Source organism: Lissotriton vulgaris, chromosome 7 (genome assembly GCF_964263255.1).
Source record: "Lissotriton vulgaris chromosome 7, aLisVul1.2, whole genome shotgun sequence".
In the NCBI taxonomy this organism is placed as follows: domain Eukaryota; kingdom Metazoa; phylum Chordata; class Amphibia; order Caudata; family Salamandridae; genus Lissotriton; species Lissotriton vulgaris.
Window position 1 is genome coordinate 909,652,793 of NC_141695.1, and position 22,906 is coordinate 909,675,698.

Genomic DNA, 22,906 nt, shown 5'->3' on the forward strand with positions numbered 1-22,906 from the left:
GGTATCCCTTTTTTGCTTTGTGTTTGTGGGCAAAGTCCTGCTGTCAGTGACACAGGTCTCCACTTGGTCCTTCCTTAAAGTAAGTTATTTAGATCTAAGGTTCTGGTGTTGAGGGGGCCTTAAATCCTAGATTTAGGGGATGTATGTGGTGTGGGAGCTAGTAGCCAATGGGTTGCTAATCCCTGCAGCTTGTCTGCCCCTGAGGGTACCACATCTGGTGGTGTAGGTCACCTCTTCTACCCAGAACCAACTATCCTAAAGATATCAGAAATCAATTTTAGCTGTTCAGACCAGGCTGCCCACCCTAGAGATGTGGCTAGCCTTTCTGGGTGCGTACACCTCTTGCATAGCTAATTTACTGCCTTGCCTGGGTGCAAGCATGCCATAGGTAAAGGGAAGAGCTGCTTCTTCCTCAGGGGGACATCCCAGATGCATGTCAGAGGCGGTGTAGCCTTTGAAGGTTACTGTTCTAATGTGCTAATTCACTAGCCATCTGGAACGGATGGAAGTGTGACCTCCTTCCTGCCCGCCTTTGTCTCTGACTCCTGGGAGTGAACACACTGCCTGGCAGGAGGTCAGTATCTAGTCTTAATAGCAGCATGGGAAAGTTTGGACTGGTCAGTCAAGTAAAGCTGGGGCAACCAGGGGGTAGCCTCTAAGGTCCAGAGAATCATGACAGGGGTGAGAGGGGACATTGTTTGATAACAAACATGACTTATTTTAGTGGTAATATAATGGAGCTGCCAATCTCGAGGGTGTGCGGTTGTCAGTCCATGCCATTCAATGGAACGCTAATGCATATAGTGGTTTCCAATGAGGAACGCCATTGTAGAGACATATAGGCTTGCACTTACATGTCCACACTTTAAATATAATCCGCCCTGCTTCTTGGGCTGAGGAGACCTTCCTTAGGCATGCATTACATACATTAACAGCAGTGTATGTGACTGTGTCACACATGGTGAGGACACAGTGGAGTTCTAGCAGTTTGTGCTGCTTTTCCAGTCTGAATTACAGTGCAGCCAGTTTAGCCTGGTCTCCGGAACCCAATGTGAGGCAGGCCGGCTGTCAATAGGTTACATGGGTCGCACGGGGTGGCACAAACTTGTGCTGCAGTCTTGGGTTCTTTTTACCACCAATGACCTGGGAATCTCTAATACCATTTACTTGAGACTTATAAGGGGGTAAAGCTTTTGCCAATTTGGAATTACCAAGTTGAACATAACAGTTTTAGGAGAGAGCACAGCACTGCGGTCTGGGCAGCAGACTCCAGTGTACTATCAGAGTGACAAACATCATCATTTGGAGCAAAAAGTAGGAGTGACCACCCAAAAAGGGACACTTTCCTACGCGGGGAATAAGTACATTGCTTGGCATAAATAGTTAGGGAAATGACCAATCTTATAGTCTATTTAATAACTGGGATGCTGGGTTAGAAGTCTCTGTGAGAGGCTAGGCTTCTTGCCCTCCAAACAATGGACATTAGCTGTCACTGGATATTCAGAGTCATAATCATCAGCATTTGGAGCACAAAGTGGGTGTGGTCATACAAAAAAGGGGCACTTTGCTACAGGGGGATGAGTTTATGACTTGGCATAAATAGTTATATTAATTACAAATCTTATAGTCTATTTCATATCTGTGAGGCTAGTAACCAAGATATACATAGGTGTTATGTAGGGATTAGACTCATTTATTACATCTAGTAAGGTTGTGTTATGCGAAATGTTTGGGTGTTTCTAAAGTCCATCTTTTTGATATAAGGACTGTCTAGATTATCTTAATAATTACCATTATTCTAAAGCATAAGATTTACATACTAGTTGTACATAATGAATAAACATTCATTGTAAAATATCAACAGGTGTGTATGAATTTCAGAAGTCTGAGGTGAAAGTTTATGCATCTTTAAATAAGCTCATCCCAGTCCTAACATAGTGTGGCAATCCTGCCTTCCGACAGCCAATCAGAATGCTTAGAATAATTTCAAAGGTCACATAAGCCCCTCCCACCCACCATCATGTCTGCTACCAACAAGCCCAAATACAAACACAGCGGGATGGAGGAAACAGGACTGGGATAAGGAGGACCCTAATCGGGGTAATGAAGATTACCGGTAAGTAACAAGACATTGCCCCCTCATGGGTCCTCCTCGTCCCAGTCCTAACATAGTGAGGAACTCACAAGCAGAGACCCAAGAAGAAAAAATACAGGACACCAGGGATCCTTGCTAAAGCACAAAACATAATCAAACAAATGATTAAGGAAGAGCAGCATACAAAATGCCAACAGCAAAACTGTCCACAGAGGTAGGCGATAATGCCGAATAAACATGTGGTGGGACAGACAAGTGGCCGCCCTACAAAACACCTGGACAGAGACCCCTGCTGCCGCCGCCCAGGAAGCGGGCACAGAACGTGTCAAACGACCCAGCAACAGAGATGGAGGAGGCAGACCAACAGTCCCACGCAAACGCACATAGCGAGCGAAGGTGGAAGGAGAAACCAACCATCCCTAAGCCACACCCCCACAGGAGACAAACAGGGCAGGTGAAAGTCAAAACCCCAAGAGACGGAGGACAAAAAACAGAAGGGGCGAACATCCAAGGAAGAATGAACAAAGGAATCCCCATCCCCGGGCAAAATAGGAAGGAATTACATCCTTTTTGCAAATGAAACACAGAGGAAACTGAGGGAGAAAAGGCAGTCCCAGCCGCAAAATAACCCCATCCAGCAGAAACTGCAAATAAGGGAAGGAGAGAAGCAAAGCACACAACCGGCGCGTGGAGGCGACGGTCAACAAAAAAGCCACAGTTGTGGACAACCACAACTAACAGCCTCCAACAAAGGTACAAAAGGGGGCAACTACAGACCCTGCAAAACAGTAGGCAAACCCAAGAAGGCACAATCACAGGAGAGATTGGACGTTGAAGCTGAAAACTATGCAGAATCCGACTCACCAAAGGAGGAACAACCTCCAAAGAGGCCTCGGACAAGCCTGAACTGTAGCCCAACGAGCAGACAAGGCGGAAGGGGAAGGTCCCTCAAAAACCCATCTCCGAGAAAGACAAAAATAGAAGCTGAATCTCCAACCACGGATCCAGAACAAGAGAAGAGCACCAGGAGACAAAAGACCCCCAACACACACAATATGTCCTAAGTGTTGAAGGCCGACGTGACAACTGAATGCCACAGGCCACCACAGAAGAACAGCCCAAAAATGCCAATGACAGCTGCTCAAGAGCCAGGCCAGCAGATGCACGCGACAAAGACAGGGCAAAGACAGGTGCAGACACAGAAGCAGAGCTGGAGTCAAGGGAAGCCGGCTGAGCCTGCCCCCTGCCAGCAACAGAAGGAGCGGAAACCAAAGGCGAGGCCAAAAGGGAGCAAACAACAGCATAGACACCTTCACTCCAAATCCTCTGCAGCACCCTCAGGAGGAGGGAAATATGGGGGAAGGCATACAGAAAGCCCAAAATGCCAAGGAAACCAAAGAGCAACCTCCAAGCCAGAGGTCAGATCACCTCGGAACAAATCTGGGGGAGAAGAGTGTCATGAGGGAAGCAAAAAAACAAGCCAGAGAGCCTGAACCGAAGACAAAGGTCCCAGAACAGAGGAATAGACAGACGGCACAAAACAGAGGATGTGAGGAAGCAGCCAAAGCCATCCGTATGAAAATTCAGACGCCCCTGAATGTAAATAGCCCTCAACTGCAACAGATGAGATGTCGCCCAGACACAAAACATGGAAGTCAGCAGGTACAGACGCGCACCTGGACTCCCCAAGAAGGTGCATGTAACAACAAGCCACCTGAATGTAGGTACGAACCAACAGACACGTCGGCCACCAAGGACCCCAATGTGGCCCCCCAACCCCAAGGACAGGTGTCCGAGGTCAACAAGAGGAGAGCAGGAAGCAGAAAATGCACCCCCTACACCAGGTTGAAAGAGAAAAGCCGCCAGTCCAAATTAGGAACAGAACAGGGTAGAGAGGAACCAGAGCCACGCAATCTGTATGGGAAGGGTCCCAATGAGTCAACAGAAGAATCACCAAGAACCTGAGGCACAAGCGAGCCCAAAGAACCACAGCCGTGGTGGTAGCCACCAACACCCAGACCAGCAACCAACCCCAAGCCGGGACAGAAGGGCGACCCAGCAGGACCCGCAGAAGAGACAATAGGGTAGAGAACCGAGCCGGAAGGAGATAACAGCCCTCTGTAAAGTGTTGAATAGGCCTCTGATAAACTGAAGTCCCTGAACAGGAACCAGAGGAGAAATGGCCCGATCCAACAAGAACCCCAGATCCTGGAACAAAGACATCAATGCCACCACCGCAAGAAGAGCCCCAAGGAGGGTGGAAGCAGAAACTAGACAAAAGCAACATAGGGAAACACTGGGAAACCCAGACTCAGCAGAACCCCCATAGTAGGCGTCAAATCCTTGGAAAAACCCGGGGAGTAGTACAGAGGGCAAAAGGCAACACCTGAAACTGGTAATGGAACCCGTCCACCGCAAACTGCAGGCACCACTGAGCAGGGGGATGGACAGGAACGAGAAAACAGATGACTCTCAAATCCAGGAAAGGCAAAAAATCATCCACCAGGTAGAGGGGAACGACGGACGGCAAGGGGATAACCTGAAAATAACCCAGCCGTACCAACCTGTTCAAAGCCCGAGGATACAGAACAGAGCGGAAGGAACCATCGGGCGCCGGGACCAGGAACAGAAAGGAATAGAACCCCAGGCCCCGCTCCACCATCGGAACCAGCACAACAGTACCCTGTGACAAGAACAGGCTGACTCCAGAGAAGATGTCAGATCATATCACAGGGCCTATGGACAACGGGGTAACCTCGAAAACAGTCCAAAAGGGGGAAGGTCCCGGTAAGGAACCCAGTAACCAAGATCGAGGACCGACAGGACCCATCAGCCAGAAATTAGACGGGACCAACAATCCAGGAACAACTGAGCCGAACCCCCAAAAATGCAACAATGCCAACAATGTAGATAGGGAACTCACAACCAGTGAAACACTAGGATACAAACACATAACCTCATGAGTAAGAGACTGCAACAGTACCCACCGGGCCACGACAACTCTTCCTGGGCAGAACAAGATTTGAGCAACACCTAGGGGCAGCTACAGGCGCTGCAGAGGCCGGGGAACCAAATGGAACGAACGCAGCCCCCCGACTACGGGCCCAACCACGAAAGGCCAAAAAAAAGACAGAGTACCCGGAAACTCCAGACCATGGAAAAAGGACAAGCCCCTTTGCACAGACTGCCTGTGGAGGAAGCTAAAAAGCCAAGTATCCACAAACGGCAGGCAAACTACTAAGGCGTCTGAGCAGCATCAAGGCATCAAAGCGCAGTCCAGAAAGACCTCCTACCAGCCACCGCCTCCCCAGCAGCTGAGGAGAGGGTCCTCAGGGCAACAAAAGTACAACAGACAGAAACCTAACCAAGACTTCCAACTGCCCCAAGATGGGAGAGAGATCCCCCAGGCCCAAAAGACAGTCAAACAGGTAGCCAAATGCTTAGAATGGACCTGCAAAGCATATGAGAAGCAGCAGAAGAACGCAGGAGAGCAGACTCCCCCAAAGACAAAGATGAGGAAGAAGCTAGGGAGGACAAAATAGATAGACCCCAGGAACCAGAGGAAATCGAGTATCAAAACACCGTCAGGTGATACCCCTTCCCCAGAAAACAAGGAATCCCCTGCAAGCCGACCTCAAGCCATTCATCCTAAATGACACAATGGAAAGGCAGATCATGCATCACTGTAGAACGACACAGGGTGTCACTCCTCCTCAGACAATAAAGTAATCTCAAAGTCTAGCTCCTCACGAAATGGACCAACCTGTCTGAAAAAACCTTTCCCGGGACAAACCCCCAAGCAGAGAAATGACCAAGTACTCACCCTCCTCCACAGAGGAGGAAGCAGAAGGCTCAAGCAGCGCAGCCTGCATGGGAAGTCAGCACAGCAGAACGAACCAAAACCCCAAGCTTAGACCTGGAAATATGCAACCGGTCAACCACCTACGGCTTCCGAACATGATGATGCGTAGACAAAGATTATGCAGGCACTGGGGCGGAATCCACTACACCCATGGTCACATGCAGCAGAATAAATCAGGAAGCCACACACCATACCAGGAAGTGCCCAGCAACTCCCCATAAAAACTGGCCCCAAACAACCAAGTCACAGCAACACGAGACCTGGGAAACAAAAAGGGACAGACCTGCAGTCTCCCCCACAGCCAGAGAACAAGCATTATGGCCACGGGAGCTGGATGCCGCTAGAAGATCCTAGCATCGGTACGACCCATGGCCAGAGGGCAAGAGAAAGCTCCCGGCCCCAGCCCAGTACATGCGCGGGGAGCGCGACTGGCCAAGGAGCAGGACCGCAGCCGACATGAACAACAGTGCGTGCTACTGCGCACAATAAAAGAAGTAAAATAAATACTTCAACATCAAAGAAAAGTAAAAGCGCACACAGTGCAAGCCCAGTCCTTCCAACTTGGGAACCTGCTGCAAGCAGGAAACACGGAGCATAACCCTCGCACTCCCCCATACCGTGGGAAATGTCTTCCCCAGATCAATAACTTTGTTATCCCCAATAAACTTAGCCAACCAAGTCGTAGTTGTTGTGGTGGTTGTTGGCCACAGTTTTATTGGGATTATATATACAGACTGGTTATCCAGTCACTGTTAGCATGAACCTTGGTTACATTGTGTCATTTGCGAACTGTCATATCTGGGTCATAAATCATATCTGGGTCATAAATCATATCTGGGTCATAAATCATAGTCATAAATCATATCTGGGTCATAAACATGTCATCCTCATAGTCGTAAATCATATCTGGGTCATAAATCATACATATCATCATTATAGGCATAAATCATATCTGGGTCATAAACATGTCATCCTCATAGTCGTAAATCATATCTGGGTCATAAGTCATACATGTCATCATCATACTGTACCGATCACATTGTGGGTCATAAATCATACGTGTCATCATCATATTGTGTAGATCATATCGTGGTACATTCAGTTCGTAGATGGCACGCCTACCAAACCAGTACTTTTGTTAGTCCTTGGTAGTCCTCTTTGTTGTGTTACCTCTGGGGCCACCATTTGGTTGGTCACCCATGCCCTTTGCGTGTAGGGAGGGGTAGCTTCTCCAAGGAGTTAGGCCCCCAACTCGCTACCTTTTGTGCCCTGCCGTCCGGCCGGGTCTGGGACGCGAGTGCCGTCTCCGTTTGCTACTCCCCTCCTTGGCCCGGCCACCTCTCCCTGCCGTGCGGCATCCCAAAATGAGTGGCCTACTTCCTACACACCGGCCTGACGGTGTGTCTCCTTAGTCAACCATTGTACCAATTTCCGCCAACGCTTGTGTTGCTGTCCAGCACTGCGACATCTGCTGGTTCCTAGGTGTGGGTGGGTGTGTCCGAAAATTCCGGTGCGCCGCTTCCCCCGTTCCACGAAGTTAGGAGCTATCTGGGGGGAGCAGCTGCTTATATCCCCCCACTTGTTCTTCCCGCCAACAGTAGCTGCTCCTCTATTGGTGGGTTCGTACCAGGCTGTACCCTCCCCATTGGCCAGGAGAGTCTCTTGGTGCCGCCAGGTGTTCTCTTGTGGAGAGGTGAGGCTTGCTTGCCGCCTCAGGGCGCCCAGAACCGGTTTTCCCACTGGGGCTCGGCGTGGGTTATGACGCCGGCCTCTGAGCCTCCCCCCCCTTCGGGGGGGTGCGGCGGCCTCTGCAACGCCAGAGTTCCGACCGAAGTCGGACAGCAAAAAAACAGACATGGAGATGGGTGGAAGGGGCTTGTTTGACCATTGAAATTATTACAAGCGTTCTGATTGGCTGTCGGGAGGCAGGATTGCCTCACTATGTTAGGACTGGGACGAGGAGGTCCCATGAAGGTTAAATGTAAAGCGCTCTGATACCCAATTCGGGTCAAGTTCGCGCTATATAAAACTCTTTAAAAAAAATGACGAGCTGTCTCTTTTTTTTGCACTGATTGTGCCACAGCCACCTGTAAGGCCAGTGGTTGTAAGGGGTAAGATAGGTGCTACAGCTGTGACCCCTGGCGGCCCCGACACTCTCTACTGAACTTTTGAGGACATGATATACCAAATTTTTATAAAGCATTTTCTCCGTCCAGCAATTGCTTCGGCCAGTGAGCAGAACTCACAGAACTCCGGGATGGAGAGAGGGCGGGAGCGGAAGAAGGAAGCTGGATATGATTAAAGGAGACAGCATCTTAAGTGCTCCCTCCGTCTCCCTGATGGATGGCTTTTGGCGTTTTGACAGCGGCTGCCTGTTGGACTCTTGGCGAGATGTACATTAATAGACAGAAGGCGATTATTCGCTCGTTCGCTGGTTACATCTCGCTCATCAGGTGAGCTCATTAGTGAGGGTTCATGCCTCTGTCAATTAACCCCAAGTCTGCCTGAACCCCGTGGGCATACGTGGTTCGCTAAGTTTAAATGCAAGAAGGAAGGAAACACTATCCCATGAATTCTGAGGTATAGATACAAATGCTTTGGAGCTTTAATAGAGAAATGAAGCGTGTGGAAAAGAAGAAAGAGAGGAAGAGAAAGCAACAAAAGAGAGGGGAAAAGGAGAGGACGAGAAAGCAACAGAAAAGAGGGAAAAAGAAAAATGCAAGATAATTAAAAGTCTGAATGACAGAGTGAAAATGAGGCTATGAAAAAAAAGAAAAAAAAGGGGTTAGCCCAGTTTTTTGGCACTGGCAAATCTTTCTACGCTTTGTGTCGAACTGGTATGGCACACCGCAAGCAGGGAAAACAGAGGTCAGGGTCTGCCCTCATGGAGGAGGAACAGCTTGAGTTGTTTGCTAGAGGTGTAGAATGGGCTATACAATATAAGGATGATGACGCTTACCAGTAAATGATGGAGCTATTGGAATTAATAACAGAATGGGTACTCCGCCTTGTTGCAGCTATAGAGCAAGCAATCAAGAAAACTCGCAGTACTGGAAGAAGGACCCATTAGAACACGGACCAAATACTTACGGGAGTATTACAAAATCTCTGGCTAGGGGGGAATAGGCTGTTACTGAACCCGGAGCTGAGCTGAGCGTCCTGGGCTTTCTGGTCCTGGTGGAGCGCAAATGACGTACATTGTAGACTGCACCTGTTAGAAAAAATATAGGCTAAAAAATACGAGCCCAAGCAATCAACCCCTCTGAGCATGTAACCCCAGATTGTTGTTGTGGTACCTAACTTTCGCCTCCAAAATATGGTTTTGGTTGAATATCGTGGCTAAAATATCCTTATGGGCAACAAATTATGGGACAACACATTAAAGGTAAGTATATTGTTTTTTTTCTTGCTGTAAATAATTATGATGTAAGAAATTTAGTATTCTCAAATATCATAGTATTTAATAATATTTTGATTTATTTTGTTTGGCATTTTCATTTTTATATTTCGAAGCAAAAGTAGTTTTCTCTCCATTTTAAAATAATGTTAATACTTTATTTAATTAGAGTTTTTTGAGGTTGGAGTTGTTTTGGGTCTGGTAGTCGTTCAGTATTTTTTTTATTATAAATAATAAATGGTATTTATTCTTTCTTTGAAATCTTTTTTGGGGGTAGGAAAATAGGGGAACTAGTCATCCGGCACACCACCTCTTGGAGGGGAGGGGGGGGGGGGGATTATGCGATAATTGGTGACATCCGGTACAAGAATAAAGTCCGAGCAAAAAGCATGCGCAAGCTCTTATACTACGACCTCAAGGCCCGTCCCTTTGAACACCCCCCTCCTTCTGAAAGCTGCCCACCCCAGAGTGTCCAGCCTACAGAGATTACCAACCAAATTCCACCACTAAACAGCTCAGTCAACGAGGTATCGCAGTACCCTCCATGTACAGGCTTTGACATTTATGAGCCAATGAGCGTTTTCGTCCCTGTGCCTAAGTGGTAGAGTCCCAGCGCTCTCCAGTGCAGGGCCAGAGCTGAGTACAACAGGCCACTGCACAGCTGCTCGTGGAAAGGCTTCCCTTTAAGATCAGACAATAGATGTGTATTATTCAGTTTACTAGTTAGTTGTTCTATGGCAAGTCTAGTTCATAGTCTATGGTACCATGGAGTCACTCTGCCTATCCCCAACTATGCTTATCATTATTTTCACCGCCCAAGGCACTGCAGGCTCATGTGCCATACATGGGTCTCCGCATCCCTTCCAGCAGCTGGGAGAGGCCTTATGATACATGTGATGTAGCCTAAGGGAGGGTGTGATTCGGCCCATCCTAGACTTGATAGTGTATCTCCCTCCAGAGAAGGGAAGCTTCGGAGGAGTGGATGTCTGCCCAGAGTCTATGCTATGCTTGTGTGTTTCCTGCAGTTGTAGGAGTCGATCCCATTCCATATTATGGCGGCATGTCTGCGGGCCTCAGTTGCAAGTAGAAGCTTGTAGACGGCAGAGATGTTCCCCTCTTTGCCTATGAGTTATGGGGAAACTGTTTTGAAAGTGGTTTTGGATATAGTTGCTTCCGCCCAAATTGTGAGGTGCATCATCCAGTGGCCAAGTTGGGTGTAATGGAGCCTCTCAGTCTCCGGGAGTGTGAAGGAAGCTCTGCATTGAATAAAGGATTTGGGGATGGTATTTTCAAACATGTCCAAGGTCATTGTATCCTCCACCCTACAGTTGTAGAAGGCCTGGCTTTCCATGGCTAGTGTGCACACCGGATTGTAGTGGATCAAAGAGTATGAGGATGGAAAGGAAACAAGGCCCCCAATTTCCACACATCTGACCCATTGTTTAAGGGTAGTGGTCAACGGGGTACAAGTATAGGCTTTGGGAGGCCTGTGATGCCTGCCCGTCCATACCAAATCCCAGAGGGTCCTCCGTGTGAAAGCATGGTCCATTCCCATACTAGTTTTTGTCTGACACTACAGTGGACAACTGCACACCCACCCGCAGCCTCGCCAGTGTGTAGTCGTGGGGGATTCTGGGTGTCAACAGACCCCTTCCTCCTATGGTTGGGTTAGAAGTGTCTGTGAGGGTCTAGGCTTCTACCCCTGTAAATAATGGACATAAGCTGTCACTGGATATTCTTTAGATAGGCAGAATCCAGCCAAATCGGGAGATCTTGAAATAGGTAAAGGAGGTACAGAGGAACATTCATTTTGATTTCCTTAATTCGGCCTAGCCAAGAGTGCATCAGTGTGTTCCAGCGGTGAAGATCACTCGTAATTTTAGCAATCAAGGATGAAAAGTTAACCTGGGAGAGCTCTCCTATCATCCATGTGAGTTTGTTTCCCAGGTACCTAATGGAGGATTTCGCCCAAAGTTAAATGGTATCTGTGCAGCCAGATTTGCATGACCCCTTAAACCTAATGTTAGGTTGAGAATCTCTGATTTATCGCACTTAATTTTATAGGCAAGGCTATCTCATATGCTTACGGTAAGGTCACCACCTCAGGTAAAGAGGTGCCCAGAGAGCAAAAGTAAGGAGGACATTTTCCACATAGACTAAGATCTTATGTTCTACGGTTCAAATTGGATCCCTATCACTGCAGGTGACTGTCATGTCAAGCATGCTAGGGGTTCTATAAAAAGCGCAAACTGCAGTGGGTACAATGGACATCTCTATCTGGTGCCCCTCGAAAGAAGGAAGGGAGAAGAAAGGCGGCAATTCAGGGTGATGCTAGCCGTGCAGTGTGTGTAGTTTGCAAAAAGTATCCTCGTGAACTTAAGTGCCAGATCCACCTTCTGGAGTGTAAGGCACAGGATGGTCCAGTATACCCTGTCAAAGGCCTTTTCTGTGACCAAAGAGAAGAAAATCACTGCTCCTCTGGAACACCTTTAAGGGTGCTATTCCATCAGTTGGATGGCTGCTCGCTGCTTATCAAGTGCCTGACGGCCCTGTATAAATCCACTCTGGTTTGGATGTACGCAGTGTCGGATTGGTAACGCGGGCATTCGGGCAATGCCCGAGGGGCCGGTGTTCGAGTGCTGCTGTGGGCCTCTTTTTTTAGCAGTCTGGGGTGGCCATTTGGGTGCTGTCTCCATTGTTCGAATACATCCAGCGGCCCAGTAGGTGTCTGAGCGGCCTTTCTAGAGGCAGATGGGCGTCATTACCTCCGTTTAGCAACAGGCAGAGGTGTTACTCCCTTTGTCTCGCTGGCCGGCCCATTAATGTGTGCACATACTGAGTGGGGGCAGGGATCCTGAGTAGAAGTGGCCTCACTTGTTTCACCACTGTAAACTAAAGTGTGATTTTTTTTTTACCCCCCTCCTAAAGTTTTTTTTATATGATTACGCCATAGCAGTGATTTGAGGAGTGATTATGCAAATGTGGGCCGTTTTTTTTTTTGCGTGCCCGGGTCGATTTTCAATCCCAATCCAACCCTGGATGTACAAGAATAGACAGTATGGTATTGAGGTATGTGGCCAAGGTTTTCATAAACAGTTTTGCATCTATATTCAAAAGGGCCATCGTCCAGTAAGACACACATCTGCAGGGAAATTTGTTGGGCTTTGGAATAACCATGGCAACCGCCTCCCACATTGTCTGCATGATCGCTCCAGAGACAGTGCAGTGGTTAGACAGGTCTACTAGTTTCAGAGTGAGTTTAGCCAAGCGTGTCTTACAAAAGAGGGGCATGAAGCAGTTTAAGCTTGGCGTTTAGTTAAGTTTCAGTGATTTAATAGCTTGGCGGACTTTTTCCGGAGTAATGGGTACCTCTAAGGATTCCCTTTGATTCCTGAGAGTTTAGATAGGTGAACATGCTCCAGGAAAGCTCTCTCTTGTTTCAGTAAGGTTCGCTCAAACATAAGCCCTAATAAAATCAATGACATTTGCCCAGTTTTTCCAGATCATCCAAGATGGGGGATCCACTGTCGTCCAAAATTTCGTTGATTTAATATTTTATTCGGCTTACTCCGTGGGGTCCAGGCTAGCTGAGTGCCAACTTTGTCTCCAAACACATATGCTCATTTGCACAGGTGGAGGATCGAGAGTTTAGCCTATTTGTATAATATATGCTCAATTGGCCACGCACGGACGGACACAAGAGCGTGTGTGGTGCATCATGAGGGGTGCTTCATCTGTCAGCTTCCAGTCACTAAAGCTTTCTTTCTAGATTCTGAATCTGCAGCTTACAGGCCCTGGATAGCTCAACTTTAAAAAAATGGCCTTTAATATTCACCTTGAAGGTATCCAATAAGGCTGGAGTTGGGACTCCCCTTCCTTCATTAAGCTCAAAATATTAATCGACCTGCTGTCCAGTTTCCTGTCAGATAACTGGGGGCCACATGTACAGTCACATAATGAGAATCGGGCCATTTGTGACTGCTCAATAGCCTTTTGACATGTACTAACCCTGTTTTGCGAGTAAATGTAAATGTAAATGTCATGGTACTTATAGAGCGCACTGTCACCAGACGGTCACCTTGCGGTGTCGCCTATTCGGTTTCCTGGCGCCGATTCTCATACCGCTGTGGAACCACTCCTGGCTTTCCCTGTGAAGTGTCCACTCCTGGGCACCCCCAGGGTGAAGCCAGGCATCCTTAGCGCTGTTGGGGCCAGTGTGGAGGCTAAGCAAGCTATTGCCCAGAGTTGCAGCGTGGGGTCCATTGATTAGAATAGGCACAGAGGCGAGAATTAACAGGTCTGAGGAAATTGAGCCCGAGACCCCGCCGAGGCGGGAATTGAACCCTGGTCCCTGGCCAGTACTCTGCATCAGGGTCTGCCGCTCTAACCATTGAGCCGCACTCCTCCACACGAGTCTGGAACCTTTTACCGAATTTCAAAATAGGTCAGCCCTTCCTAATAGCGAGTCGCATGGGAATGTATGAATGTTTTCAATTGGAATGCAGCAGTAAAACATTTGCAGTTTGCCACCAACTTTAATGTGGTGGGAACCCATTCGCATATGGGAAGGTGTCCCCACCCCTTCCACTTTGCGAATGTTGGCACACACATTGTTTTAAATCAGGCAGTTGTCCTATGTGTTATACCGGTGGGCTCTAGGCCCACATGCTGTTGAAGGGGACATAAACTGACACCGGAGACATAGTTGCTGGTAATGGCCACGAGTACGTGCACTCGTGCTCCTTTATTAGCAGGGCACCTAATTGGTAGCACCGGTGTTGGATGGGTGTAGGTGAGTGTGTGGGCCAGCCCTCGAGGGAGTGGCTAGCAAAGCATTCAACTGTGTCCAACAGGACACAACATTCCTACCAAATCATATGAAAAACAAAAAGTACAAACAAAAGTCCAACCTATGGGAATGAATGGAAAAACAAGTAAAAAACAACTATAAGTCTCACAGTACAGGACAGCAGTAGAATAGTGCAGCTGGAAGAACCCGGGCATCTTGGCACGTGTCCATATTTTAACAAGGTACATCTGGACACGAACACAGTGCTGATGAAGTCCGGCCCTCCAGCTTTGCATTAGGTAACTGACAATTCCCCTACATGATGTTAGTCAGTCCAGCGTATTCTTGCTGTGAGGCAACTGATGTTGTCCAATTCATGCATAGGGGCATCGGGAGCCTGAGGGAAACCCATTGTAAGCACCTTAATCCATTGACTATAGCCTTGGAAATCCGCAGGTGGGCAAAGTAAAATCCATCACTCACGCTCGGGGAGGCCCTTTAAATGAGTTGCCACGGGACCGCCTGTGGGCTGCACTGAGTCTGCTCGTGTCCGCATCTAGACAGCCGCAAGACCACCTTGGAGCCTCCGCCAAGGTTCAAGATTACTCTGTGAGACTCCATTGTGGTTCACCACCTGGGTGCACATCATGGCTGCAGCATTTTGCACCTCTACTATAGTATGGTGTTTGCTGTCAGTGTCAAAGGAGAGTTCAAAGGAACAGATCCACCTATACTGGACACTTTCCTCTCTGAGCTTCCGTGTGATGGGGTGGAACTCAGCCCTTCATTGTAGTGTTAGCTAAGAGACCTGATAAACTGTACATGGGTAGTCTTGAAAACTCACCTCCCCTGCTTTTCTCGTCTGTTGTAAGACTTCTTCCTTCATCTGAAAATTAGTGACATTTGACAAGAACATCTTGTGATCTCTGTTGCGACTGACGTTGAGGGTCTTCATGACATACCATATCGAGAGGTGCCTCCGGATGGCTATCACCCAGTAAAGTTAAGAGCATGCCACCACAAATGCTGTGAGTTTGGAGTCCGGAATCTCTTTGCCAAGGCCTCGAAGATGCAGGTTCTGTTATCTCGAGTGGTTCTCAAGGTCCTGCAGTTTATCAATAGCCCCCTTGAGATGTTCTTCTAGTCTTGAACCGTTTTGTACCATCTCTCCATGGCCCACTGTGATTGCCTCCACTCGCCCCTCCACTTCCAGTATACGCTGCCCCACAGAGTCCGGTAACTAGACAAAATATCGAAAAAATATAGAATGGACAGAATATCAAAGTCAAAATATAGAATTGACATAATATCGAACAGACATAATATAGTGGTTAAAATAATCGAAATGCAGGTAAGTAATATCGACTGTCAAAATATCGAAGTACATAATATAGGCATTAAAACATATTGAATTTTTAATAATATCGATTTTTTAAAAGTGTTTTGTATGTTAGTATATGTGGTAAAAGTGTATATTATTTTTGTAAAGTAAGTTTAATTTTTTTTAAAGTAATGAATTTTACGTTATTTAAATTTTGCCTAATTCAATTCCGTAGTGGGGTGTGGGTTTATAGGGGAATAGGGTGGGAATTAATTTATTTATAGTATATTAAATATACATTTTTAGGAAATATAAAAAAAAACAAATTTAATGTTGCGATTTAGTTCTGTTGCGGGTTGTGGGTTTATAGGAGAATAGGGTGTGAGGTAATTTAATTGTAAGTAAGTGAATATTTATTTTGATTTATTTGTATTGATATTTAATTTATTGTTAATTATTAATTGGTAATTAATGTTTATTAATTGATTAATTGATAATTATGTTAATTGTCTTAATTTATTATTCGGAGCGGGTTGTGGGTTTATGGGGAATAGAGTGGGAAGTAATTTAATTGTAATTAAGTAATTATTGAAATTACTTTTTTTGTATTGATGATTTATTTATTGTTAATTAAGTATTCATTTGTAATTTTTTTATTACTTGTTACATGTTTGGAATTGGAAATTAATTGGTTGTTAATTAATTATTAATAGTTAATTAATTTTTAATCAATACTATTTATTGGTATTTATAATCTATTAATAATTAAATATTTTGTAATTGGTCATTCATTTTAGTTAGTTTTTTATTGGTATTGATAATTAATTTATTTTTAATTAAATATTAAATCATTACTTTCCCTACTGTTGCACTCACTGGATTGGGAATAGCAATTTTTACCCCTACGCTATCCAACGCTTTCCCTACCATTGCACTCACTGGAGTTAGAATAGTAATTTTCACTCCTACGCTATCCAATGCTTTCCCTGCTGTTGCACTCACATGAGTGGGAATACTTGTATTTACCCCTACGCTATCCATAGCTTTCCTTACTGTTGCACTCTCTGGAGTGGGAATAGTAATTTTTACCCTCCCGCTATCCAAAGCTTTCCCTACTGTTGCACTCTCTGGAAAGGGAAAAGCAATTTTTAACCCTGCGCTATCCAACGCTTTCCCTACTGTTGCACTCACTGGAGTGGTAAAAGTAATTTTTACCCCTATGCTATCCAATGCTTTCCCTACTGTTGCACTCACTGGAGTGAGAATAGTAATTTTTACGCTCCCACTATCCAACGCTTTCCCAACTGTTCCACTCACTGGAGTGGGAATAGTAATTTTTACCCTCCCGCTATTCTACACTAAAAATATTGAATATATTTTAATAATATTAAGTTAATATATATGTGTATTAAAAAATAAAAGCTTATGTTTATCTTTTTATAACTTACATTAATTATTTATTAATTTTAAGTGTATTTAAGTATTTTGAAGTATTTTTTAGTTAATTATATAGATTATGTTATACATTTTAAATTATTTTTAAGACATCTAATAACTGTGATATTTTAACAAACTATATTATTTGTAACAATATTTTGGATTCAATATTTTTGTACCTACCTGTTTGTAGATAGGAATTCGATATTTTGGCATTCTATATTTTGTCCACAATATTTTGGCAGGTCGATATTTTGGCTTTCTATATTCTGACAGTGATCCGCCAGCGAGCATGAGGAGTCTTGCCAGGCACTCAAGAGTCCCTGCTAGATTTGCCTGCCACATGTGAGTGCCCGGTAGACTTGATGGCGGCCTATAAGCCCTGCAAGATTTGACAGTTGCTCGCATGGCTTTAGGCCGCACCGGTATCATCCGGCACCTTTTTTCTGGCGGCGGCTTGTGAGAGCGAGCGACAGCGGCTGCATCCTCGAGGAGATTTTCATCTCGAGAAGCCGCTACATCTACTTGAAAAGACATTTTTGAGTTAATATTTTTCTCCAACGAGGAGGAAGTGCGATAAGGACTCCAACTTCTTGTTCTTGTCAAACAGGCTCCTTCCAGTGTTTTCTCCTTCTCCTGGGCACTTTTCATTTGGATTTGGAGCGGGAAGGATCCCACTCTTTGTCTGCTGCATATATACCATTGGATTTAAGGACTTTGTTTTAGTGATATCGCAAGTAAGTTAAAAAACGGTTGTCTGACGGTGTTGTTTGTTTGATTGAGGGCATACACCATGGTTTTATTTGTGCTTTTATTTGATGTTTAAGATTTATTGTGGTGGATGTCCTGCAGTTTCAGCAGGGGCTTAATCATTTTTTTACATTCATTTTTTTTGTTTTGTACAGGAAAACTGTTGCAAAGTTTAGCACATTTTCTCCATGTCTTTTTAATACACTTGCAATGTACATTTATATTACTATGTGTCATAGTCTGCCAATGTTTCACCCACCCAGTAGGCCCATTACTAGTCATGGGTGTATGTAACAACTGTTTTTGTGGTGTCTGTTGAGCTGAAACATCATTTAGGTCAGAGATGTCATTGGATTACATTAAAAAAATTGTTTTGGAGCACATTTCACAACTTTTGGGCAAAAGGTGTGTAGGTGGGGTAATATATAATTGATGCCTTTAGAGAATGTGTGTTGTAAAATTTTCTTCAGTGTTACCATGCCTCCTTTGTCTGGCCAGTGTGTGAGTGTGTTTGCCATAGGCCACTATTTGTCTTTTTTCCCCCTTCCATGTGACCAGGGTCCATTTTGTATAGTCAGTGTTCATAGGCCTGCATGTGTGTTTTTTGTTTTCCATGCCTCCTTGCATTCTATTAGACCATGTGGCTGTTAGCCCTTTTGTGTAGCCAGACAAGGTGTTTATGGTAATAGACCTAAATGTGTTCTTTGTTGTCCATGCCTCCTTGCTTGGTCTTGTTGTATATCCATGTGGCTGGTGGCTATTTTGTGCAGCCACATAGTGTGCTTTTACCACAGGCCTATATGTCCTCTTTGTGTTTGCCATGCCTACTTGCTGGTTGTTGTTTGACCACGTGGCCAATGGACATTTAGTGTCGAGACTACCAAGCCAGTGGGATTTTGCCATATGCTTGCATGTGTTCTTTTCTGGGGCCATGTCTCCTTGCTTGATGTTGCTGTTTGTGAGGCCAGTCAGTGAGCTTTTTCCGAGAGGCCTGCATGTGTTCCTTGCTGTGGGCATGCCTCCTTGATTGCTGTTGTTGTTTGACCATGTGGATATTGGCCATTTTGTGTAGCCAACTGGTGTGCCTTTTGTCATAGGACTGCATGCGTACTTTATTACCCATGCCACCTTTCTTATTGTTGTTGTTTGACCATGTGGCCGATGGCCATTTCGTCTAGCCAGCCAGTGTGATTTTTGCCATAGGCCTACATCTGACCTTTGATGTCCATGCCTCCTTGCTTGATGTTGTTGTTCTGACCATGTGGCCGGTGACCATTTTGTGCAGGCAATCAGTGTGCTTTCACCATAGGCCTACATGTGTTCATTGTTGAGGCCATGCCTCTTTGCAGATTGTGGTTGTTTGACCATGTGGGCAGTGGCCATTTTGTGTAGCCATTGACAAGCCAGTGTACCTTTGGCATAGTTGTGCATGTGTTCTTTGTTGGGGCCATGCCTCCTTGCTGGTTGTTATTGTTTGACTATGTGGCCGGTGATCTTTTAGTGTAGCTAGCCAGTGTGCATCTTGCCATAGGCCTGCATGCGTTCTTTGTTGGTTGACCATGTGGAAGGTGGCCATTGTGTGCAGCCACCATTTTTCCAGTTTTCAAAGCCATTTTTTTGAAGATTAATGGAAGAAGCCTAAGCTTTTTGTTAGTGTTCATTTTTTTCCCTTTTCCATAATATCAGCTTAATTATATGCCTGAAGCCTAGTCGCTCATAATAAATGTATTGGATGATTATGAACAGTGTTTTATATTATATGCTATTTTTATATTTTTAACCCACAGCTCCTTGCCTCCCAAGTCCCAAATGGGTTTTCTCATAGTAACCTAGAACATCAGCATTTTTTTGTATTTTCTTTTGTCAAATTTTGTTTTTTCTAACAATTTTTCAATCTGTTTTTTTTTCATTTTTCATTTTAATTTGTATTCTTTTTTTCCTTTTTTCAGTTTTAATTTTGAAAATTTTTCTTTATCAGTTTTTAAAAATGTTCTTTACTTTTTTTTCCAGTTTTTGTTCGACTTTCCCACCATGCATTAACCCACTGCCTGCCATAGGTGCATAGCTACACAACAGCATTTATTTTCTAAGAATTATTCTATTTCCACCTGCACCTCCCTGAGTGCCACATTTCCCTAGAGGAGTCACATAAAGCAAACAGTTACATCTGTATGTTGTTGTTATCCTTCTTCATTGTAAATTAAATATTATGTTACTTTGGTGTGGTTTGACTTTGGAATAGATACACAGTATTGTTGTTAATTATTTATTTATTAATGAATTAAGTAACCACACTAAATTATATTGTCTTTGTCTGTACTAATTCAAACTGTAACAATACAACATTTCACTAATGGCTTTCTTGCTTGTTTGCTTTTAGGTGCATAAGAGAAGAGACATCAACCACAGTACTGCCAGACAGAAGGCCTGTACACGTGACTCTTGACACAGAACAACACTTGACGCCAGTCGTCCAATCTCTTAAACTTGTGAACCTAAGTGCTACTGCCAACTGACAGCTTCAAGATGGCCCCAAAGATAGGTGCTGCCAAGAAAGTAGCCTGTGAGAAGAGGCAGCTTCTCACCACTGCCGTGACAGACCAAAACCTTTTTCCTGACAATATCATGTGCCTGCCACACCAGCCTCCGGGGAGCAAGATGGGAACAGCACTCCCACATTAACGGCCTCACCCCAACCTAGACCTAAACCCATGTCTGGCATTGAGGCAGCCACTGCAATCATTGCAACGCCACCGAGCAGTGACATTGCATTGGATTTTTCTCTTTCGCAAAGTAGTACCCAATCCTTTCCAGAAACTCACCTAACTGGACAACAACAGCTGCAGAAAGCAATAGTAGATCTTTCTGAAGTAGGAGCAGAATAGGAGATAGAGCTTACCACTGAGCAAGTAGAACTCCGTCTTCCAGAGATCCACTGGCTTCCAGATCTAGAACAAGAAAAAGGAAAGGTACTTCACAATCTTCTCCAAGCCCCCTTCTGATGATCTGGACATGGATTGTAACCCGCCTCAGTCCAAGTCATGCCAAGAGAGGCAAGGAAAAAAGAAAGTTCCTGAAAACATTAAAGTTATGGATGAAGAAGAGGAGTATGACGAGCCAATCATCATCATGGATCCTACCCAAGCCCCATAGGAGACTGACATCACTCGTTCTCAACCTGTGCAAGAGATGTGGCATTGATGCCACCACCACCGCCAGCTCCCATATTTGCAAGGCCCCTGCAACCTGCAACCAGAACTAGCCAAAGTAGAAGTACGAACTGCAGAGGGGCAATCATCAACATGCCCACCGACATCCACTTCTTCGGGCATTGGCAGTGACACCAGTGGCCCAATGAGAAAGATGACCTCCCCAGTTTTGGACTTTTATACGGTTAGCAAGTAAGAGGATAGCATTGCCATATGCTCCATATGCCATGCGAGGGTTTGACGAGGCAAGTATGGTACTAGAGGACAAGCAACCCATATGATAAAAACCACACAATCCGCTGGGATGTGCATCTTAAAAGAATTAAGGCTGGTGGTGTTGATGAAGATGGTGAGAGCTGTGAATCTGCTCAAATATCGTGGAAGGTGAAGGTAACGAGGAAGAAGAGGGTGGCATCTTTATGCAAAGAAGCACTGTCCCCAGCCCAAAACTCAGAGTCAGATGAAGACAACACAGCTACAGCACACAGTGAATCCCTAGAGATGAATACTGAGTCTACCACCTTCTTCTCTCCAGAAGACACCTGTGTCAGTGGCACCAGAAAATAATGAATTCCAGGTTACTAATACTTCCATGTTTAGGTAGGTAGGGCAGTTCTAACGCAACCACCCAACGGCATGTTTGTACAACAGGAAGCTAACTAAAATGTTAGCGTTGGACCTCCTGCCTTTGTCTTTTGTGGCAGCCAACTGCCTGAAATGGAAGGTTCCCAGCTGGACATATATTGCCAGAGTTGCATTTCCAGTGCTTTATCATGATGTCCTGGAATTGGTTGGACAAGTTTTACAGAAGAATGCAGTTCACACTATCTACCTGATGACAGACATGTGCACCATTTGCCAAGCCACTCAGTACACCTGTCTCACTGCACATTGGATCTATCTTTTGGGGGATAGAGAAATTATATCTTCAGATCTGGACGCTGATGACATTTATTATTGGTGACTGAAAGGATGCAACAGTAGCCGTATTTGCCATGGAGAAATCCCATGCATCTTCAAATGTCTTGGAAGATTTTAACAGTAGGGTCTATGAATGGCTGCACCCCAGAGGGCTTAACATTGGATTTTGTTGCCACGGACAATGGCAGTTATATAGTTAAGGCCATGGCAAATAGTGGCTATTTCAGGGTCCTGTGTTCGGCGCACTACATCAAAATCGTTGTGCAGGACTTTCTCAAAAAAGAAGACCCAGTCAGCAATTTGGTGTCCACCTGCAGAAAAATCTACACATTCATTTCAGCCATTCTTTTAAAGCCCAGAAGCAGTTGATTATCATTCAGCTGATTATAAGATGGCAATTTAAGCCCTCACACAGGAGGTGCCCATGCTTTGGAACTTGGCCTATTACATTTTTCAATGTCTGTTTAAGCAGTACAGACCAATCAATGATTATGTCATGCAAAGAGGGGATGCAACTGGGAAATGCATGATCATTGAGATGGACAAATGGGGTGTTACATTCTGTTTAGTTTAGTTTAACATGTTTTATTACTATGTATCTTTAAGTGCATGAGCCATGTTATGTTTCCTAAGATGTTCCATGTTCTTAACAGAGTTTTCCTCATTCAGCATTCTGCTGCTATTGTCAGTTGTAACCTGGACACCTCTGTATCTAGACTTGATGCTGTGCTGCTTAATAAACCTACTTTGAAGATCAACTTTCCTTGGATTATTACAAATTTTGGCGACAAGGATAACCTACTCCAGCCATCTTCAGCACAGGAGCGGAGTTTGAACCCATTTTGTTCAATTATTAAAATAGTGGTAATTATTTTCATTTTTTTTAAGCTTAAGAAAGCTGTGAGGATTTCTCTATTTCATTTGACTGCTTTGGAATTGTTTCTGCCTTAATTCTGCCTTCCTGGAAACTTCTTGAACTGTGTTTCCTCTTATACATCAATTGCATCTTTTGATTCATCCTACCTTCATTGATGTACTTGCTCGCGTTGGTGTTGGCGTTCCCTAGCAACCACCTGTTGTTTATGCCTTCTCGCCTGTCATCGCTGTGACGAGTCATTCCGAACG